At 50.3% G+C, this 19934-nt stretch overlaps 1 pseudogene; it reads right to left on the bottom strand.

Moving 5' to 3' along the window:
- Positions 1-931: 931 nt before the first annotated feature.
- On the bottom strand, positions 932-19449 carry LOC147962955 (uncharacterized; annotated as a pseudogene).
- Positions 19450-19934: the final 485 nt, after the last annotated feature.

The raw sequence follows: 19934 nt of genomic DNA on the forward strand, positions 1-19934 counted from the left end.
GAGTACCGCGCCGTTGCCAACGCCGTTGCAGAATGCTGCTGGCTGCGCCAGCTTCTCGGTGAACTGTGCGTGCCTCTGCCCACAGCCACGGTCACCTACTGCGACAATATCTCCTCTGTTTACATGGCTGACAACCCAGTGCATCACCGGCGCACCAAACACATCGAGCTCGACATCCATTTTGTCCGCAAGAAGGTTGTTGTGGGCCAACTGCGCGTTCTCCATGTCTCGACCACGCAGCAGTTCGCCGACATCCTTACGAAGGGCCTCCTGACGCCCGCGTTCCAAGAATTCTGTTCCATCCTGTGCATCCGGTCACCCGATGCTCAGAGTACGGCGGGGTGTTGACTATAACATCTGTAGTCTAGCACTCCTGCACGTACTCGTGCATGCCCACGTTGTAGCACCACCTCGCGCACCTCGCGCCTCACGTAACTGCGCTCGGCGCCCCCTCTGTAACCCGGCTATATTAGCGAGAGTAATACACTCGAGAGCACCCAAGGTGCATTCTCTCATTCCTCTCCTCGTCTACACTTCTATATGCTCACACACAAACAGGAGGTGCGCATCTAAAACTTGTCAAATATTGTGTCTACATTTTCAGGCATCGCTATCCTTATAGTAATACAAACAATAAATTCGGATCATTGCTTGGAAAAAAATTAGAATAAGAAAATAGACAAAAAGGAACTTCTCAAACTCTCTACAGTCTGAAGCATGAAGTAATAATATAGCCTGCATGTGTACAATTCTGAAATAGTGGAAGAACAATTACACTGCTTGATTTCTGAACTCCCTACAACCTGCTCTAATGCTATTATTACAGAACCCCATGGTTGTGCATTTTCTAAATAAAATTGTAGGGCAACATAGCATCGAGAACAATTACTAAGTGAAACGATGGGTAATTTTATTATTATGCAGGATCATGTCAATGCTCGGTCGAGGCTTCTCTTTCTGCTCGATGCTCCCTTGTAAACTGAAGGTATGCATCTCTGATTGTGTGCATCTCCACCACTACATCTCTCGTCAATGCTCGTTCTCGAGGTTGTTGCTTTGAGCAGGATATACCAAGCCTCAAGACCGAGACCAAGCACTGCTGGATCCTAATACTTGTAGTGCTATCATGTCGTCCATTGTGCAGCCACATTGTGGGGTCAGCTATCTCCAAGGTTCTGTCTGGAAGAGCATCCTCAACAAACCTGTGCAGATCCAATGAATCTCTAAATGTGTCTTCTGTTGGGCTCCTTCCTGTAAACATCTCGAGCAGCAATATGCCAACACTATAAATGTCACCAGCTGTTGAGACTGTAGAACATTCTCCGTACTCTGCAATTATGCAATGTCTTGTGGTTAACATGCCATATTCGACTAAAAAGTAAAATAGAAAGTTAGAAAAGTTTCCGTCACCTGGAGCAACATAGCCTATGGAACCTCTAATTCCAGTTGAGCTATATGAAGTTTGCACCCCTTCTCTTGTATTTTCTTGAAGGATCTTTGATATGCCAAAGTCTCCAACTCGTGCGCTCATATCTTCAGCAAGAAGAATGTTGCTTGGCTTAAGATCACAATGTATTACCAATGGTTGACAGTCGTTGTGCAGATATTCTACTGCATCCACAACATTCACAGCCATATCTAGCCTCTGGGCAAGGCTTAGCGTGTTGTTTGCAGTGGGCTCTTGAGACTGATGAAGCCAACCATCCAAGTTACCATTGGGCATGAACTCATAAATCAATGCCTTGAACTCTTGACCTTGGTGGTTGACGCTTGAACAAGAAGTAATGTTCTTAATGAGATAACGGTGTCGTATTCTTCTCATGGCCTCACATTCAACCTGAAACACTACCGGAATCGCACCCTATGCCGACGGCCAGGGCCGTCGGCATAGCCCTGAATGGCCGTCGGGACAGGCCTATGCCGACAGCCCCCGTCGGCATAGGGCCGTCGGCAAAATATCCGTCGGCGTAGCCAGGAACGTCGTCGGCATAGAAAGGCCGTCGGCATAAGACCTATCCCGACGGTGTCCGTACATCTATGCCGCCGTCAAGTCTGCCCAACGACTTGTCTCCACGTGGCACCCCTATGCTGACGGCCTAGCCGTCGGCTTAGTCGAAAACTGTGCCGACGGCTAGACCGTCGGCATAGATGTGCCACGTGCCGACCAGCCGCTGCTCGTGGGCCAGGGCTATGCCGACGGCCCAGCCGTCGGCATAGTTTGAAATTAAGCCGACGGCCAGTCCGTCGGCATAGTCCTTCAAACAGAGATCCCAGTTGCTGACACGTGGGCACCTATGCCGACGGCCTGGCCGTCGGCACAGTTTTAAACTAAGCCGACTGCTAGGCCGTCGGCATAGGTGCCCACGTGTCAGCAACTGGGAGCTCACGCTGGCCCTATGCCGACGGCCTAGCCGTCGGAATAGTTTGCTTTTGCTTTTTTTTTCTTTTTTCTGTTTGTTTTCAGATCAATTCAATTCAAATAGCAGCACATATCAGCAGATATATATGATGGGATAGACATATAGAACACAACGGGATATCATCCGGCACCATCACAACAATATATGCATAAGCATCATCACACACAAGTCTCTAAATGAACATCATCACAACCAACATAAGCATAAGCATATAGAGAAGCACACAAGTCATCTAAATGATCATCACCACACACAAGTCATCTCAAGCATCATCACCACACAAGGATCATCGAGCACCGCGGAGGTCTTCACCGCCAAGACGGCCAAAGTCCAGGTCGTCAGTGGATCGGAGTGGTCGGGCTCCACCTCCGCCTCCACCTCCTCCTCCGCCTCCGTGGATCGGAGTGGTCGGGCTCCATGTCTCCGGAGTGCTGTGAAGACGACCGCCAACGGTAGATCCACCTGTTCCCTGCATGTTGAAAAGACATATGCACGGGATCTATGACTGTGTTGAAAGGCATGACATGCTTTGGGTGAATAGATTGGGGATGAACTAACCGGCGAGGGGCCAGCGTTCTGTGCCACAAACTCCTCAAAGCTCATCAGCACTGGTTGTGCTGGAGGGCATTGTGCTGTAGGGAACTGAGGACACCTGTCCGCCGCCATATCCTGAAAAGCCTGCTGCATCTGGCTATCCCTCTGCACTTGGTGTTCATAAAGCCTCTGATGCCACGCCATGGTCTCCTGGCGTGTGTACTCCATGTAGGCCTACGGTATGACATGATGGAACTCATAAAACTACTAAATGCGGAAAATGAAGTGAGAAATGAAGATAAGAGGGAAAATACTTACAGATTGTTGCTCCTGAAAGAGGGACTGTGTACTAGTCACTGGCTGGCTCGTGCGCTGGCTCAGGCTCGGGTCGATCCGACGAAGCTGTGTGTAGGAGATACTAGGAGTGATCACAGCATCGAGAACCGCGTCCCGACCGTGCTCCTTGGGCCCCATCCTCACCACCGCCATGTCGTCCAGAGGCGCCGCAATGGGGTCAGGTGTGTCAGGATGTAACTCCAGATATGCTTCGGAGTAGGCCTTCTTCCTCCCTGCGGTCTTCTTGCCGTAGTACTTGGGCTCGCCAGGCTTGGGGTCCTTCCGCGTATGGGCGATCTCCCACGCCTGCATGTGTGAGAGCGGCCTCTTCAGTTTCTCCTCCTGCACCACCAAATAGAGGTTAGTCATACATAAGAAACTGATGGTAAATATAAGAAGAAGAATGTTTAATGGGGTTAGTCATACATTAACTTCCTTGTGGAGATAGTGGTTTCGGTTTCCCTGAGCATGTACTCCCTCCGTCCCTCGGTTAGCCTTATTTTTGGGTTCTCATAGCCGCCCAGGCTCCAGCCTCATCACACCAAAGATCCACCAATGCCGCCCAGGACTCGTCTTTTCCATAACACCAATTTGGACACACCTACATAATAAAAGATTAATGGCATGTAGGTGTGTCCAAATTGGTGTTATGGAAGCATAAAGCATAATGTACCACAAGGTAATGAAAGCATAATGAAAAATCTTTTATACTTACCGCCAAGAACTCGGGCCTCTCCAAGGTAATGCCCATCCTCCGCGCTTCTTCCTTGGTCATCTTCACACCAAGATAGTCGTGGTAGTATGTGGAGATGGCCACATAGCGCACCTCGTACTGCATCTGGCGGGCCTTCTTCTTGCATTGGCGCAGCACGATCTGGTCCGCTCTAGCCCTGTGCTCCGGAAGAACTCGATAGAATTTCTACAATCATGCATGAAACAAGAATGGGAGAAGCCATGAGTTAAATCATTCATGAAACTAGAATGGACTTGTGCTTCTGAAGAGAACTCACCCAGAAAGTAGTGATCACGGCCTTGGCATGGGTCTCATGGTCCGCGTGGCGGGCCGCTTCCCAGTGGTCCCAGCTCGTGGCCAAAACCCGACGGTCCGGCTGCCTGACTGGATCAGGACAGTACAACCCCGGCCAATATAACTTCAGCAAGACGGTGATGAGGCCGTTGGGAATACGGACCCCTTTAGAATATATCCAGTTGCTGCAAAAGAATGAACTATTAGCATGTGACAAGAAAAATAAATAACAACCGGAATAAGCATGTGACAAGCAACATAATGAACCACTTACTCTTTTCCCGTGGGCTCAATGAGCCACTTCTGCTCCTCAGTAGCAGGAACCTGCTTTGGTAGCTTTGCGTTGCCACGCAGCCACCCCTTCGTGTCAACCCCCTTCCCGTCACCACCATCATCCCCGCCACCACCCTCCTCCTCGCCTGCCTCCCCCTCCCCAACCTCCTCCCCCTCCCCAACCTCCTCCTCCTCCTTCTCGCCTGCCTCCTCCTCCACCTCCTCCTCCTCCTCCTCCTCCCTAGAGTGTACCTCACTAGAGGAGGGTACCTCACTAGAGGAGGGCCTCGAAGACAACACCCTTAAGTCGGTGAGGGTGCGCTGTTTCTGGCCGCGACCCCCTGTAGTGGCTCTCCCCCCAGCACCTCGTCCTCTAGAGGCTCTCCCCCCGCCCCCTCCTCCTCTAGGGGCACCTCTCCGTCGACCTACCTGTGAGGAGTCATCGTCAAGTAGCCGAGGGGGGAGGATTACGTGCTCGACCACTCCGACTAGGCAGGCCGACGACCTTGCGTAGGAAACCCACGCCGTCGGCCTTCCCCTTGCCCATGTTCCACGAACCTGTATTGAAAAGAGAAAAAGCAATTAGTAAATTAATGAAATGAAGGAAAAGGCATGATAATAAACACACTAATAAAAATGCATAAAAAGGCATATTCCTAAACTATAGAAAAAAATACTTGAAACGTACATTTGCTAGAACCCATATGAATCATCACTGTTGTAACCTCTTTCTCGGTCCGTCTCATCATCACTATCAATCATATCATCTTCGTTGTCCGACGGAGGTGGAGGCTCTTCCTCGTCGTCAGCGTCTTCGTTTAACTTTTCTAGCATAAGTATGTCATTTTCATTGACAATGGTCTCACCATCATTCCGTGCATCGTCGACGTTTGGGTCCACATCATCATAACCCAATGGTCTAGCGTCGTCGTTTCTAACCACATCATCATCCTCATCAGGTTGCTCTTGATAGAACACTCCCTCGTATGTCATGGGGTTAATATTGCAGTAATCGTCTTCATTTGGGTCTGGTAGCTTACCATGTGGCGACACCTTGAACACAACTTCCCAACCCTTTAGATACACTTTCTGGCATGGGTAAGGCAGATAATATACTTGTGTAGCTTGGGTAGCCGCAATGAAGAGATCGGCTCTGGCATAGACGGTTGATGGTTTAACTTCGACCAAACCAATGGAAGGCGTATGTTTTACCCCCTCCCGCGGATCGAACCATCGGCATTTGAACACAGGCAGACTTAGGGTCTCACGCCCATGGCGGAATTTAACCTCGTATATATTTTGTACCCTTCCGTAGTAGTCTACTGAATTTTGACCGGGGGTGTACACTCCAGTATTTATAGTTTTGGGATCGGGGCGGCTATTTTGGTGCTCCTCTGTATGGAAGCGATACCCATTCACATCATACTTTTTACATGTTATGACGGCAGGGTCAAAACCCATGGAAACCCATCTCAATTCATCATCCATAGATATGTTCGGATCTTTTCCCTACAAGTATAATGGAAATTGTTGCGTGCATTAGTTCGGTTAGCTAATAAATGTTGAAGTAGGTATTTTATAGGGGCGTGTAGAAAATTACTTTGTCCATGAACCAAGCAACAAAATTTTTACGTCCAGGGTTTCCATGACGGAGAAGAGTAAGTGCCTCCACCTCAGTAGGAGGATTCACTCCCGTCCATTCCTCTTGAACGAAATCACTAAAAAAAGATAAGCGGTGTTAGACCGGGACTAAGTGAGCATGAAACATGATGATGTGGAAGACATAAAGGAATGGTGTAGTGGTATTACCTCATCCACACTTCTTCAACTTCCTTGATGTTGTGCAAGATATAGAACATGAGGTCCTCCCACTCTTGTCGTGGCATGTTATAAGATTTCGAGGCCCCAGCCCTCCCACCTTGCGCGTTGAATAGATCGAGTTTGGGTTGATACTTGGGCTCTTCTATATTGTATCGAGGCACCTTGTTATGCAGATGGGGAACGTGGTCTTGATAGTATGATGTCCTGAGGTCTGACACCTCCTCTAGGATAACTGCCTCAGCTATGGAAGCTTCAATCTTAGCTTTGTTTCCACATTTCCGTTGGAGATGCTTGTTCTGCCTCTCAGGGCCGTACTGCCAGCGATTTTGCACAGGGCCCCCCAACAATACCTCGTTCGCAAGGTGCATCATGAGATGTGTCATTGGAGTAAAGAAGCCTGGCGGAAAGATCTTCTCTAGCTTGACTATCAACTCCGGTGCCTTGTTATGCAATTTTTCAATCACCTCTTTACTTACTTCTTTAGCACAGAGCGTGCGAAAGAAATGGCTAAGCTTGGCAAGCACTCGCCAGACATGCTCGGGGACATAGCCTCGAATCATCACCGGCATTATCCGCTCAATCCATACATGGTAGTCATGACTCTTCAGGCCGGTCACTTTGCCCGTTGAAAGATTGACTCCCTTACTTATATTCGATGCATAACCATCGGTGAACTTCAAAATTTGTTTCAGCCAGATTAGTACTTCTTTTTTTTTCTGGCGGTTTAAGGACAAAGTCAGCATCTGGCTTGAACCAGTTTTTTCGACCGCCTGTGGGAGGCTTCATGTTCAAGCATGGTCTATCACAAAGTCTCTGTTGATCGGCTCTAGCTTTTACGTTATCCTTCGTCTTATCAGGAATGTTGAGGATCGTGTGGAAAAGGGACTCTGCCACATTCTTTTCGGTGTGCATCACATCAATATTGTAAGGAAGTTTGAGGTCCTTGAAATAGGGAAGCTGCAAGAAGGGGGTAATGTGCGTCCAGTTGTGCGTCTCACCATATCCCTCGAAGCCTTTGGCTTTGGCTTTGCCTTTGCCTTTGACTTTAGGCTTGAGAGCTTTTAGCTGAGCAAGAACATCTGCCCCCGAAAATGCTGGAATCTCGGTTACTTCATGAACAACCCGGCCTTTCATGAAGTTCTTCTTGTCTTCCCTGTCTGGATGGTCTGGAGGGAGGAACTGTCGATGCAGGTCAAAGGCTACATACTTGCCACCCTTACTCAGCCAAATCATTCGCAGAGCCTGCATGCACACTGGGCATGGCATCTTACCACTTGTACACCATCCGCAGAATAGAGCATAGCCGGGAAAGTCATGCATGCAATAGTGCAACCAAACTTTCATCAAGAAATTTCTCTGCAGATCCCGGTCGTATGTCAACCTCGGAAAGTACCAAGAATGGTGCAAAGCATCCACAAGCGGCTGCATAAACAAACCCAATTGCTTCCCCAGGTAGTCAGGCCCCGGAATGATGAGCGACAAGAACATGGTCTTCCGTTGCATTAGGGCACCGGGAGGAAGATTGAGCGGAATTACAAACACAGGCCAGCAGCTGTATGGATTGGACGACATACCATATGGATTCAACCCATCACCTGATATGGCTATTCTGACATTCCCAGCCTCGGCTGCTTCCCCGGGGTATTCTTCATCGAATGACTTCCATGCTTCCCCTCCCGATGGATGTATGATTTTTTTTGGATTGTACCTTATACCTTCCTTGTGCCACTTCATCATTTTGGCAGACTCCTTCATGATGAAAAGGCGGTGCAGTCTTTCTATAAAATCAAGATAGCGAAGAACCTTAACGGGGATAGTTAGCTGCTTTTTCTCACCATCCTCACCGACCACCTCAATGTACCAAGACGAACCACACTTCCTACTGTACTTGTCATCCGCATACTCGTGCCTAAACAAAAGGCAATTCTTCGGGCAAACATCTATTTTCTCATAATCCATAGAGAGTGCCTTCATGATTTTCTTTGTATCGTACATGCTTTTCGGCAGTTCATGACCCTCAGGGAGGCTGTTAGCCCATACTCCCAGGAATCCTTCGAAGCATTTCTGGCTACAGCCATACTCAGCCTTGACTGCAATCAGTTGCGAGATGGCATCCAGCTGAGATATTTTTGCACCCGCATAAAGAGGTTTCTTCGACAAGGCCAAGACCTCCAAGAAGGCCTTTGCGGTTGCCTTCGGCTCCTCCGGTTCATTCTCTGAAGGTGTCGCATTTGCCGTTTCTGCAACAATGACATCATCTAGCATCTCCCTGACCCCATTGTCCTCATATCCATCGATGCGTTGTCGCATCACCTCCTGTCTACCACGGTCCTGCTCGGCTATGTTTATCGGCGGCATGTCAAAGTTTGGCATATCCGTGCGTGCGAAGGTGCTCACTCATGTCCGTCTGATTTCTACGATGAAGTCTGGCACATCTCGCACAGGGGCATGGTGGGATAATTCTCATTGGATGATGGAATATCTCCTTCAAATACACATCGGTTTTCGCGATCCACTCTGATGTTACTCGATTCCGACGGATAAAACCACTGTACATCCACTGATTATCTGCCATCCTCTGCTTTTTTGCAACCCACACAACATAATTAAGGATTCACTTAAATTAATCACATCAAATTTTTAGTTTCTACCGCGTTTAATCCACCTACATCTCTAATAGGTAAAGATGGGTCCTAATACCACCCGAGGATGTGTAGATTGAGTACGTTCTCCATTCTACCCCGTTCCGAGACAAAATTTCGACAGCACCTCCCCGCTGTTCTCCAGATACACGTCTCGGCAAATTGCCGAGAGAATGTGCTTCGGAGAACAATGGGGAGGCGCCGCCGAAATCCTGTCTCGGAAGGGGGTAGAACATGGAGAACATACCCAATCTACACATCCTCGGGCTGTCCGTGGAAAACGCTGGACAATCCGAAAGAGCTGCGGTGATAAATATGCAATTGAATGCATATTTATCCATGCAACCCTTTCGGACGGGAGACGCCTAGGTTACGTCAGTTGACTTGAGAATGAAATCTAGTGATAGGAAAAAATGGAGGAGATGGACTTGTAGCTCACCCTCGGCTGTAGAGGAAGTAGTCAAACAGCAGAGGGATGCTCAGGGGGACCAACGCGTCAGACAACGGTCACTCTGATGAAATGCGACACCACAACGCCTGCAAATTCCACCGAAAGAACAACTTAGATCATCACATCTCAGTAAAGTGTCAAACTTTTGTCTTCTATTTTTTTAGCAAGATCATCATGAGTATCATTTTTTAGCAAGATCATCACATCTTAGTAAGTCTCAAAATTTTGTCTTCAGTTATTTTATCAAGATCATTATGAGTATCAAAAAAATAACAAGATCATCACATCTCAGTCAAGTGTCAAATTATGTCCAACATCCATCCATCCATTCATCTATCATTAACTTTACCAACATACATGACAAACAAAGTTTCTAAAAAAATTCACCGACATTCCATCCATCCACCATCTATGATTCTAACAACATCCATGAATCCATCTAAGAAAAATTTATCCATACATCCATCCACCTAAAAACAGTAGCAAGAAGAAGAAAAAACATACAAAAAATCTATTTATCTAACTATCTATCCATCCATTCATCTAGCAGCACAGCAGCGGCAGGGGAGCAACGGCAGCAGCGGGGGGAGCGGCAGGATGACGGGGGAGCTCACCGAGGGGGCAGGGGACGTGGTGGCGGAGGTGGTGTCGGAGGGGCCGGCAACGGGTGGCGGAGCGTGGGCGGCTCGGGGCTCCCCGGTGCTCACCAGCACCAGAGGAGGGCCGGGAAGGGGCCGTCGGACCGCCGACGCAGTCGGGGACGAGGCGGCCGCAGCCGGGGATGGGCCGCCGGGCAGTGCGGCGGCGGTGGGGGAGGGGATGGGGGCGGCGCGGCCAGTGGGGGCGGTGCGGCGGTGTTGGGGGAGGGGATGGGGGCGGCACGGGCAGTGGGGGCGGCGTGGCAGCGGTGGGGGATGGGATGGGGGCGGGGGCGGGGCAGCGCCGCAGTTGGGGGAGGGAATGGGGGTGGCGGCGCGGGTGGGGATCAGGGTCGGGCGGGGGGGGGGGGGGAGACGGTGCGGGGGAGTAAGAATGAGTGGAGGGGGTGGGTGCGGCTGTGGATAAGGTCAGCCGTCGGCATAGATGGACATGCCACGTGTCAATCTATGCCGACGGCTAAGCCGTCGGCATAGGTACTTTGCATATTTTTTTATTACGGCAAATTTTTTATTTTTTTATTACGACATATTTGTGAGCTCCGGTATTCATTAGACTTGTGCTAAGAAAATGGACAATTACGGTGAAACGTTCACTTACCGGCCCGGTGCCCGGGTGTAAGCTGTGGTAGCCGTTTCCCCCTCCGAGACATGGCCCGGTCCCATGAGGGGGGCCACGCCCCGGAGACGCGTCCCGCCTCTTCGGACAAGCCACCACACCACCCCGCATGTATGAGGGCCCGGTGCGACGCTCCGGTGGCATTGCTACCCCTAGTGCCCCCGTCCCGCCTAACCCTGTAGCGTTTGACCACGGGATCTACCCCTTTGACTTTGCACGGACGGGCTTTGACCAATGGACCTCCCCACCCGGTTGTGTTAGGTCAGCCCATAGGAACACTTTGGAGCAACATCCGGGGCAGACCCACAGCAAGATCTAGCCGTTTGTACATATATGCATATCAAATGCACGGTTGGACGTATGATGGCGAATCCGAATGATTTGTATTCAGTCGATGAACTGGTAGATGTATGCAGTCGATGAACTGGTAGATGTATGTAGTCGATGAACTGAAAGACTTATGCAGGGAAGGTGAGAGGTGGGCTATATATAGGGTCGTCTGGCTCACAAAGTGATTGTGGTAGTTTCGATCCAACGACTCACATGAGCTAGGAAGAAACACACCCTTGATCCAACGACTCGCAAGAGCTAGAAAGAAACACACGATCCGTGTGATTCTTCCTGATTGGTGGGATGCACATTAGTACCCACTCCGGACTACGAAACCCTGATACTCGGAAAGAGTTTGTCCAGTTTGTACACGAAGTGCGTCCAGTTTTTGCCGTGACCCTCTCTACTCTTTCACGCACCCCCCCTCTAAGTGACGGCTGCTCTACCTTCCGTGGAGGGGGGCCACACCATGGATCCCCAAGACGGGCGTCTACGCATGCCAGAACACTTTCACACATGCATCGGGACCCGTGCGATGTTTCGGTGGCATAGCAACACCCCGAAGGCCACCCCGAATCCCCGTTGACCAGTAGATCTAGCCGCTTGACTTTCGCTAGACGGGCTTTGACCGGTGGACTCTTCCACCTGGTTGCGATAGGTCAGCCCATAGCAACATCCCCGAACACGGTCTGGACCCAACCCAACACTAGATTCCCTCCGGTTCCACCGCACCCGCACCATCCCCCCCTCTAAGTGACGGCTGCTCTGCCTTCCGTGGAGGGGGGCCACACCACGGAGCCCCAAGACGGGCGTCTACGCATGCCAGAACACTTTCACACATGCATCGGGACCCGTTCGATGTTTTGGTGGCATAGCTACACCCCGAAGGCCACCCCGAATCCGAGTTGACCAGTAGATCTAGCCCTTTGACTTTCGCCGGACGGGCTTTGACCGGTGGACTCTTCCACCTGGTTGCGATAAGTCAGCCCATAGGAACATCCCCGAACACGGTCTGGACCCAACCCAACACTAGATTCCCTCAGGTTCCACCGCACCCGCACCATCCCCCCCCCTCTAATTGACGGCTGCTCTGCCTTCCGTGGAGGGGGGGCACACCACGGAGCCCCAAGACGGGCGTCTACACATGCCAGAACACTTTCACACATGCATCGGGACCCGTGCGATGTTTCGGTGGCATAGCTAGACCCCGAAGGCCACCCCGAATCCCAGTTGACCAGTAGATCTAGCCCTTTGACTTTCATCGGACGGGCTTTGACTGGTGGACTCTTCCACCTGGTTGCGATAGGTCAGCCCATAGCAACATCCCCGAACACGGTCTGGACCCAACCCAACACTAGATTCCCTCCGGTTCCACCGCACCGGCACCATCCCCCCCCTCTAATTGACGGCTGCTCTGCGTTCCGTGGAGGGGGGCCACACCACGGAGCCCCAAGACGGGTGTCTACGCATGCCAGAACACTTTCACACATGCATCGCGACCCATGCGATGTTTCGGTGGCATTGCTACACCCCGAAGGCCATCCCGAATCCCAGTTGACCAGTAGATCTATCCCTTTGACTTTCGCCGGACGGGCTTATATAACCGTAGGAGGGCCACCGCAACACCTGGCGGCATTGCTACCCCCAGGTACCCCGTCCCGTCTAACCCTGACACAGACGACCGCCGGGTCTATCCCTTTGACTTTCGCTGGACGTAGTTTGACCGGTGGACCTTTTCACCTTGTTGTCATAGCCCAGCCATAGGTACACCCCCCAACATAGTCTCGGCACAACCCACCCCAAGATTCCCTCTGTGTCGGCCCGACGTGGCCGTTTCACCCCCCCGGGGCACGGCGGCATCGACGCCCGTGAGGGGGGAGGGGGCACACCCCGGAGCCGCGTGCCTGCGCCTGCCACCACGTTTCCATAACCGTAGGAGGGCCCACCGCAACACCTGGCGGCATTGCTACACCCCACAGGTACCCGGCCCGTCCTGTCTAACCTCTCCGTGACACGACGGAAGAAGGCCCGTGTGGGGGGCAATCGATATATGTTTTCTGTACATTTAAGTTAATGAAATTAGTATTGGAAAAAAATAAAAAATAATAAGAGAAAATACAAAAAATATAAAAATATTAATAGAAACCTATGCCTACGGCCTAGCCGTCGGCATAGCTACGGCCACGGAACGGTAGAGCCCTGGATCGATGACGTGGCGTAGGGCGGGGATCAATGACGTGGCAAAAACCATGGGCCAGGCCTATGCCGACGGCCTAGCCGTCAGCATAGAAATGCCACCCCACGGGACCGGCGACCGACGCGGATCGATGACGTGGCGGCGCGGCGGATCGATGACGTCGCCGTAGCTATGCTGACGGCCACCGTTAGCCCGTCGCCATAGCCTGACGCCGTCAAACTGCCGTCGCCGCCCGGGTAGACGGGCCCACGTGATATGGCGACGGCCTGCTCTATGTCGACGGCCCCCGTCGGTATATCCGGAGAAACGCCGACGGCTTATCTATGCCGACGGCCCCGTCGGCATAGATGGTTATACGCCGACGGCCTTTCTACGCCGACGGCTTTAGTTGGGCCGTCGGGGTATGCCCATATATGCCGACGAGGGCCGTCGGCATAGATATGGCCGTCGGCAACTGCCTAAATTCTGGTAGTGAAAACTCTTGGAATACCTAGATTGACCAAGGTTAAACACCTTGATAGCCAATGCTCTTTCTTCAGTGTCCAAAACACACTTATACACTGCACCATAACTTCCTCTCCCAAGCAAGTTGGCTGCTGAAAATTCGTTAGTTCCCCTCAATAATGCAACATATGAGATTCTCTTGTGATGATGATCACCAACTAAATTTTGTGCTAATGTCTTGTGGCCTGGGTTGAGATTCTTGCAGAGTACCCAAACAAGAAGAATAACTGAAAGTGTGAAAAAGATTGCTCCAGTTGTCGCTAGTAAAATTACAAGAGACGTTGGCATCTTTATTTTGTTCTTGCCCGTGGGGCATGGAGCCAAATGAAGTAGAGGTGTACCACCACACAAATTGATGTTCCCGGCAATCACTGCGTAAGTGATGTTTCTGAAAACACCTTCAATTGGCACCTCACCTTGCAAATTGTTGAAGGATACATCCAGTTCTGACAATGATGTCAAATTCTGTAGAACTATTGGGATCGGTCCTGAAAAGTTGTTGTGTGCTAGGTACAACCCATCCAGATTTCTAATATTGGCAAGAGCATGAGGAATATTACCAGAGAACTTATTCATGGTCAGGTTTAGTACACTGAGCCCCTTAATATTTGTCAGTGCTCGAGGTATGCTTCCCTCAAACAAATTACTGTCTAATGATAGCCATTCCAACACAATGCAATTCTGAATACTGTTGGGTATCTTGCCAGACAATCGGTTTCCTGACAGAGTAAGTAGATTAAGGTTTATCAAGCTACCAACTTCACCAGGAATTGGTCCAGAAAAGGAATTGTACGACAAGTCCAAACACCAGGAAAGGTTGGGTAATTTTAAAATCACTCTTGGTATTGAGCCGTTAAGATGGTAATTCTTTGACAAATCAACTACGAAGAGGTTTCTCAAATTTCCCAAGCTTACTGGAATTGGCCCCTCCAAGTTGTTGTTACGTGCATTAACGATAATCAAACGTGGAAGGTTTCCTAGCATGGGCGGTATGAGGCCAGACAATCTATTGGTGTACAGGCTTAGATCGATCAAGTTCTCCAGCTTGCCAATGCTTTCTAGAATCACTCCAGATATGGAAGTATTTGCAATCATAAGCCTTTTGAGACCGACCAAATTGCCGATGTCTGTAGGAATAACCCTAGAGACCCCATTGTGTGCTATATATAAGTCATGGAGAGTCATTGAGAGATTCACAATTGAACCCGGTAGCTGTCCTCCAAAAGAATTTGTACCGAGTACCAATTGCTCCAGTCGGCTACAGTTTGCCAAAGAAGTGATGAATTCCCACCCTTTGTGGTCATTTGCTTCAAGTTTATTTTCAGCCAAGTTTAGTAATTAGAGAGCTCCATGCCTCCCCAATGTTGGAGGCACATACCCACTAAATCTATTTAAAGCGAGACTAACATGTCTGAGATTAGACATATTGGAAAGTGATGAAGGGAGGACCCCAGTGAAGTGATTAGAATTTAAGTTGAGAAATTCCAACTTGGGGAAATTGTTACCGATATCATCTGGAATGCTTCCGTCTAGCATATTAATTCCTACAACCAAGAATTCCAGCGATGACCAGTTGTAGAGAGAAGTTGGAAGCATACCAGTGAGGAGGTTTCCAACTAGATTGAAATACTGCATGCTCTCGATGGTACCGAGACCTGGAGGGATCGAGCTAGTGAGTTGGTTACGGGAGAGGTCGAGTAACTCTAGATAGGATAGATTGGCCAGCGACACTGGGATGGGCCCTATGAAGTGGTTGTTTCTCAACGTGATCAGTACCAAGTTTGTGAGCTTCTCACCGAGCTCAGCCAGGATGCGCCCACCAAGTGTGTTGTTGTCCAGTCTGATTTCAGTCAGGCTAACACATGAGGTTAGGTTTGCCGGCAACGTACCCGAGAAGGAGTTGTCGTCTAAGTAAAGTCTCTGCAGGCGGCGGAGGCGGCCTAGGCTGGCCGGAATGTCCCCGTGAAGAGAGTTAAAGCTGAGGTCGAGCATCCGCAGGAACGTTAGGTTCCCGATGGCCGGGGAGAGTTGTCCATAGTGGTAACCCACTCTATGTGATCGGAGATCCCGTGAAGTAGAAGTGGGAGACAAGCTGTTGGTCAGCTGGGAGGAGAGTATCCCTATATTAAACTATCCCACTCTGTGAAGATGCAATACTCTCCTGATCTGCATGGCAGGTTGATACTTATCTTAATGTGTTTCTAGTAGCTTATTCGGGTAAGCAGAGATGTTGTCCTGCAGAACATCTTCTAATGAACACACCTATATGAATTGGTCTATTAACGTCGCTGAGGGAGTCCTGGATTAGGGGGTGTTCGGGTAGTCGGACTATACCCTCAGCCGGACTTTAGGACTATGAAGATACAAGATTGAAGACTACGTACCGTGTCCGGATGGGACTTTCCTTGGCGTGGAAGGCAAGCTTGGCGATGCGGATATTCAAGATCTCCTACCATTGTAACCGACTCTATGTAACCCTAACCCTATCCGGTGTCTATATAAACCGGAGGGTTTAAGTCCATAGGACAACATCATCATACAACAATCATACCATAGGCTAGCTTCTAGGGTTTAGCCTCCTCGATCTCGTGTTAGATCTACTCTTGTACTACCGATATCATCAATATTAATCAAGCAGGATGTAGGGTTTTACCTCCATCGAGAGGGCCCGAACCTGGGTAAAACATCGTGTTCCCTGCCTCCTGTTACCATCCGGCCTAGACGCACAGTTCGGGACCCCCTACCTAAGATCCGCCGGTTTTGACACCGACATTGGTGCTTTCATTGAGAGTTCCTCTACGTCGTCGCCTTTAGGCCCGATGGCTCCTTTGATCATCAACAACGATGCGGTCCAGGGTGAGACTTTTCTCCCCGGACAGATCTTCGTCTTCGGCGGCTTCGCTCTGCGGGCCAATTCTCTTGGCCACTGGGAGCAGATCGAAAGCTACGCCCCTGGCTATCAAGTCAGGTTTGGAAGCTTAAACTACACGGCTGGCATCCGTGGAGACTTGATTTTCGACGGGTTCGAGCCACGGCCAAGCGTGCCGCACCATCTCGAGGGGCATGATCTAGCTCTACCTCCGGATAGTGTCCTGGAGGCCGCACACGCATCGGTTCCGACCTCTAACTCGGAGCCTATTGTGCCAATCGAGGACGAGCGGTTGGACGCCACCTCGGGGGCTGTGATCTCAAAGGAGATTGAGCCGAACGCTAGCCCCGCACTCTGCATAACCCGTGACTCTGAGGATCTGGGCTCCTCCCCGAACTCCGAACCCCCCGTGCCCCTGCCGATCGAATCCGATTGGGCGCCGATAATGGAGTTCACCGCCGCAGACATCTTTCAGCACTCGCCTTTTGGCATTATCCTGAATTCTCTTAAGTCTCTCTCTTTGTCAGGAGAGCCCTGGCCGGATTACGGTCAGCGAGGATGGGATACGGACGACGAAGAAATTCAAAGCCCACCCACCACCCACTTGGTAGTCACTGTCGACAATTTAAACGACATGCTTAACTTTGACTCCGGAGACATCGACAGCATGGATGATGATGTAGGAGATACCAACGAACCAACGCCCATAGGGCATTGGGCAGCCACCTCACCTCACGATGTATACATGGTGGATACCCCTAAAGGAAGCGACAACGAGGAAAAAGGGGATGGAACAGGAGATCGACCCCCCGAAAAGCAATCAAAGCGTCGGCGTAAACGGCGACCCAAGCCCCGCCTCGATAAAAACCCAGCCATAGAGCAGGACAAGCCTGTAGACGACGAGCAGGCCTTAGAGCAACCGTGCGAACAGGGCAACACGGATGGAGAAACCGAACATCCCTCCTCTGGCGAAAACGGCATTCTGGACGACCTCACGCCGGATAAACCCATGGAGCAGAAGAATCTCCACGAGAGGCTCGTTGCAACGGCATGCAGCCTGAAAAAGCAGAAGCGGAAGCTAAAAACAGCGGAAGATGCACTCCGGATTAGATGGAGCAAAGTAATCAATACCGCAGATAAATACGGCGACAGTCGCCGCACTAAAAGCTATCCAGAAGAAAGCTACTGCCTGAATTCGACGAAGAGGCCCTAGAGCCCTCGCATTCAAAAAATGAGGAAGCCACACGGTCGGATAGACGACCCCATAAAGCGGCAAGCGGCGCCGCACTTAAATCGGCATGCGACCCACTTAAGGATTCGCATCAACGCCCAGTGAGGTCAATTTATGGGCCAAGAAAGCAAGCTCTCGTCAGCAATTCTATGAAGCCATCATCAGAATCCGGCACACCCAAATACAGGGGCGCCGCACACCCCCCTATGTTTCACCGATGAGGTTCTGGACTATGAATTTCCAGAGGGATTCAAACCCATAAACATAGATGCGTATGATGGAACAACAGACCCTGAAGTCTGGATCGAGGATTATATCCTCCACATACACATGGCTAGAGGAGATGATCTCCACGCCATAAAATATTTACCCCTTAACCTTAAAGGGCCAGCCCGGCATTGGCTCAAAAGCCTTCCTAAAAACACAATTGGAAGTTGGGAAGAGCTCGAGGATGCTTTCCGAGCAAATTTTCAAGGGACCTATGTCCGCCCTCCGGATGCAGACGATCTTAGTCACATAACTCAACAACCCGGACAATCATCTCGGCAGTTCTGGAATAGATTCCTCACTAAAAAGAATCAGATAATCGACTGTCCGGACGCCGAAGCCTTGGCAGCTTTCTGGCATAACGTCCGAGACGAATGGCTCGCCAGACCCCTTGGACACGAAAAGCCAAGAACAATGGCCGCACTAACATACCTCATGACCCGCTTTTGTGCAGGGGAGGACAACTGGTTGGCAAGGTGCAGCCCCAGCGACCCAAGTACATCCGAAACTAGGGATGGAAATGGAAAACCGCGACGCAACAAGGACCATCGCCGAACTAAGGACAAAAATCCGAAGAGCACGGCAGTCAATGCCGGATTCAAAGGCTCACGACAAAGTCAGGCACAATCACCGCCTAAGGATAACAGGGACGATCCATCAAACCTACATAAAATCCTGGACAGGATATGTCAGATACACAGTACTCCCGGGAAGCCTGCTAACCATACCCACAGAGACTGTTGGGTTTTCAAACAATCTGGCAGACTCAACGCCGAACACAAGGGGCTCGACACACCAAGTGAAGACGAGGACAAACCCCAAAAGTAGAGCACCAGGAAACAAAAGAACTTCCAACAAGAAGTAAAAACAGTGAACTCACTTCACATAACAAAACGTGCGGCGCCCGTAAAGGTACGCACCACACGGTCCATCCCCAAAGGGTCCGGACACTGGTTGTCAAAACCGATCATCTTCGATCAGCTAGATTATTCTAGAAATATCAAGAATGCAGGCTGGACTGCCTTGATACTCGATCCAATAATTGGCGGACTCCAGTTTTCAAATGTCCTTATGGACGGCGGCAGTGGACTAAACCAGATATATCAGGATACAATCCAGCACATGGGGATAAACCCAGCAAGAATCCGCCGCAGCAAAACTTCCTTTCAAGGGGTAATACCTGGTCCAGACACCCGTTGTATGGGTTTTCTCCGGCTCGAAGTCATATTCGGCTCTGCCGATAATTTCCACCGTGAAAAGCTGACCTTCCATATCGTCCCGTTCTCAAGTCGCTATCAAGCACTACTGGGACGTGAAGCTTTCGCTCGCTTTAACGCAATACCGCATTATGCATCTCTTACGCTTAAGATGCCCGGTCCACGAGGCATCATCTCTTTGAAGGGGAAGCACTAAAGTGCGCCTCCCCAAGCGGAGGACTGTGCGGCCGCTTTGACAACCCCACAGCAAAATGGCCTCACCGGCCAGAAAACTTCAAAATAGGTCATTAAAGACCACGAACGTGGATAGACGAGTTTGGTACAAAATCATCATCGATGCAGGCTTAGTGGCCATATACCCCCGCACTAGGGGCTCCATGCATATATAATAAGAGACAATAAAGCTCAATTTTATATATTTTACTTTACACCTTGTTTATTTTAAACTTTTTCGGCACGACCCATTTTCAACTCAGTTCCTCTCTTTTACAGATGAACGTCGTGCGGCGCCCGTCCAGGATACGCCACAACGGAGACACA

This window comes from Triticum urartu, chromosome 6A, assembly GCF_056163025.1.
Source record: "Triticum urartu cultivar PI428250 chromosome 6A, HENAU_Tu73, whole genome shotgun sequence".
Taxonomy (NCBI): domain Eukaryota; kingdom Viridiplantae; phylum Streptophyta; class Magnoliopsida; order Poales; family Poaceae; genus Triticum; species Triticum urartu.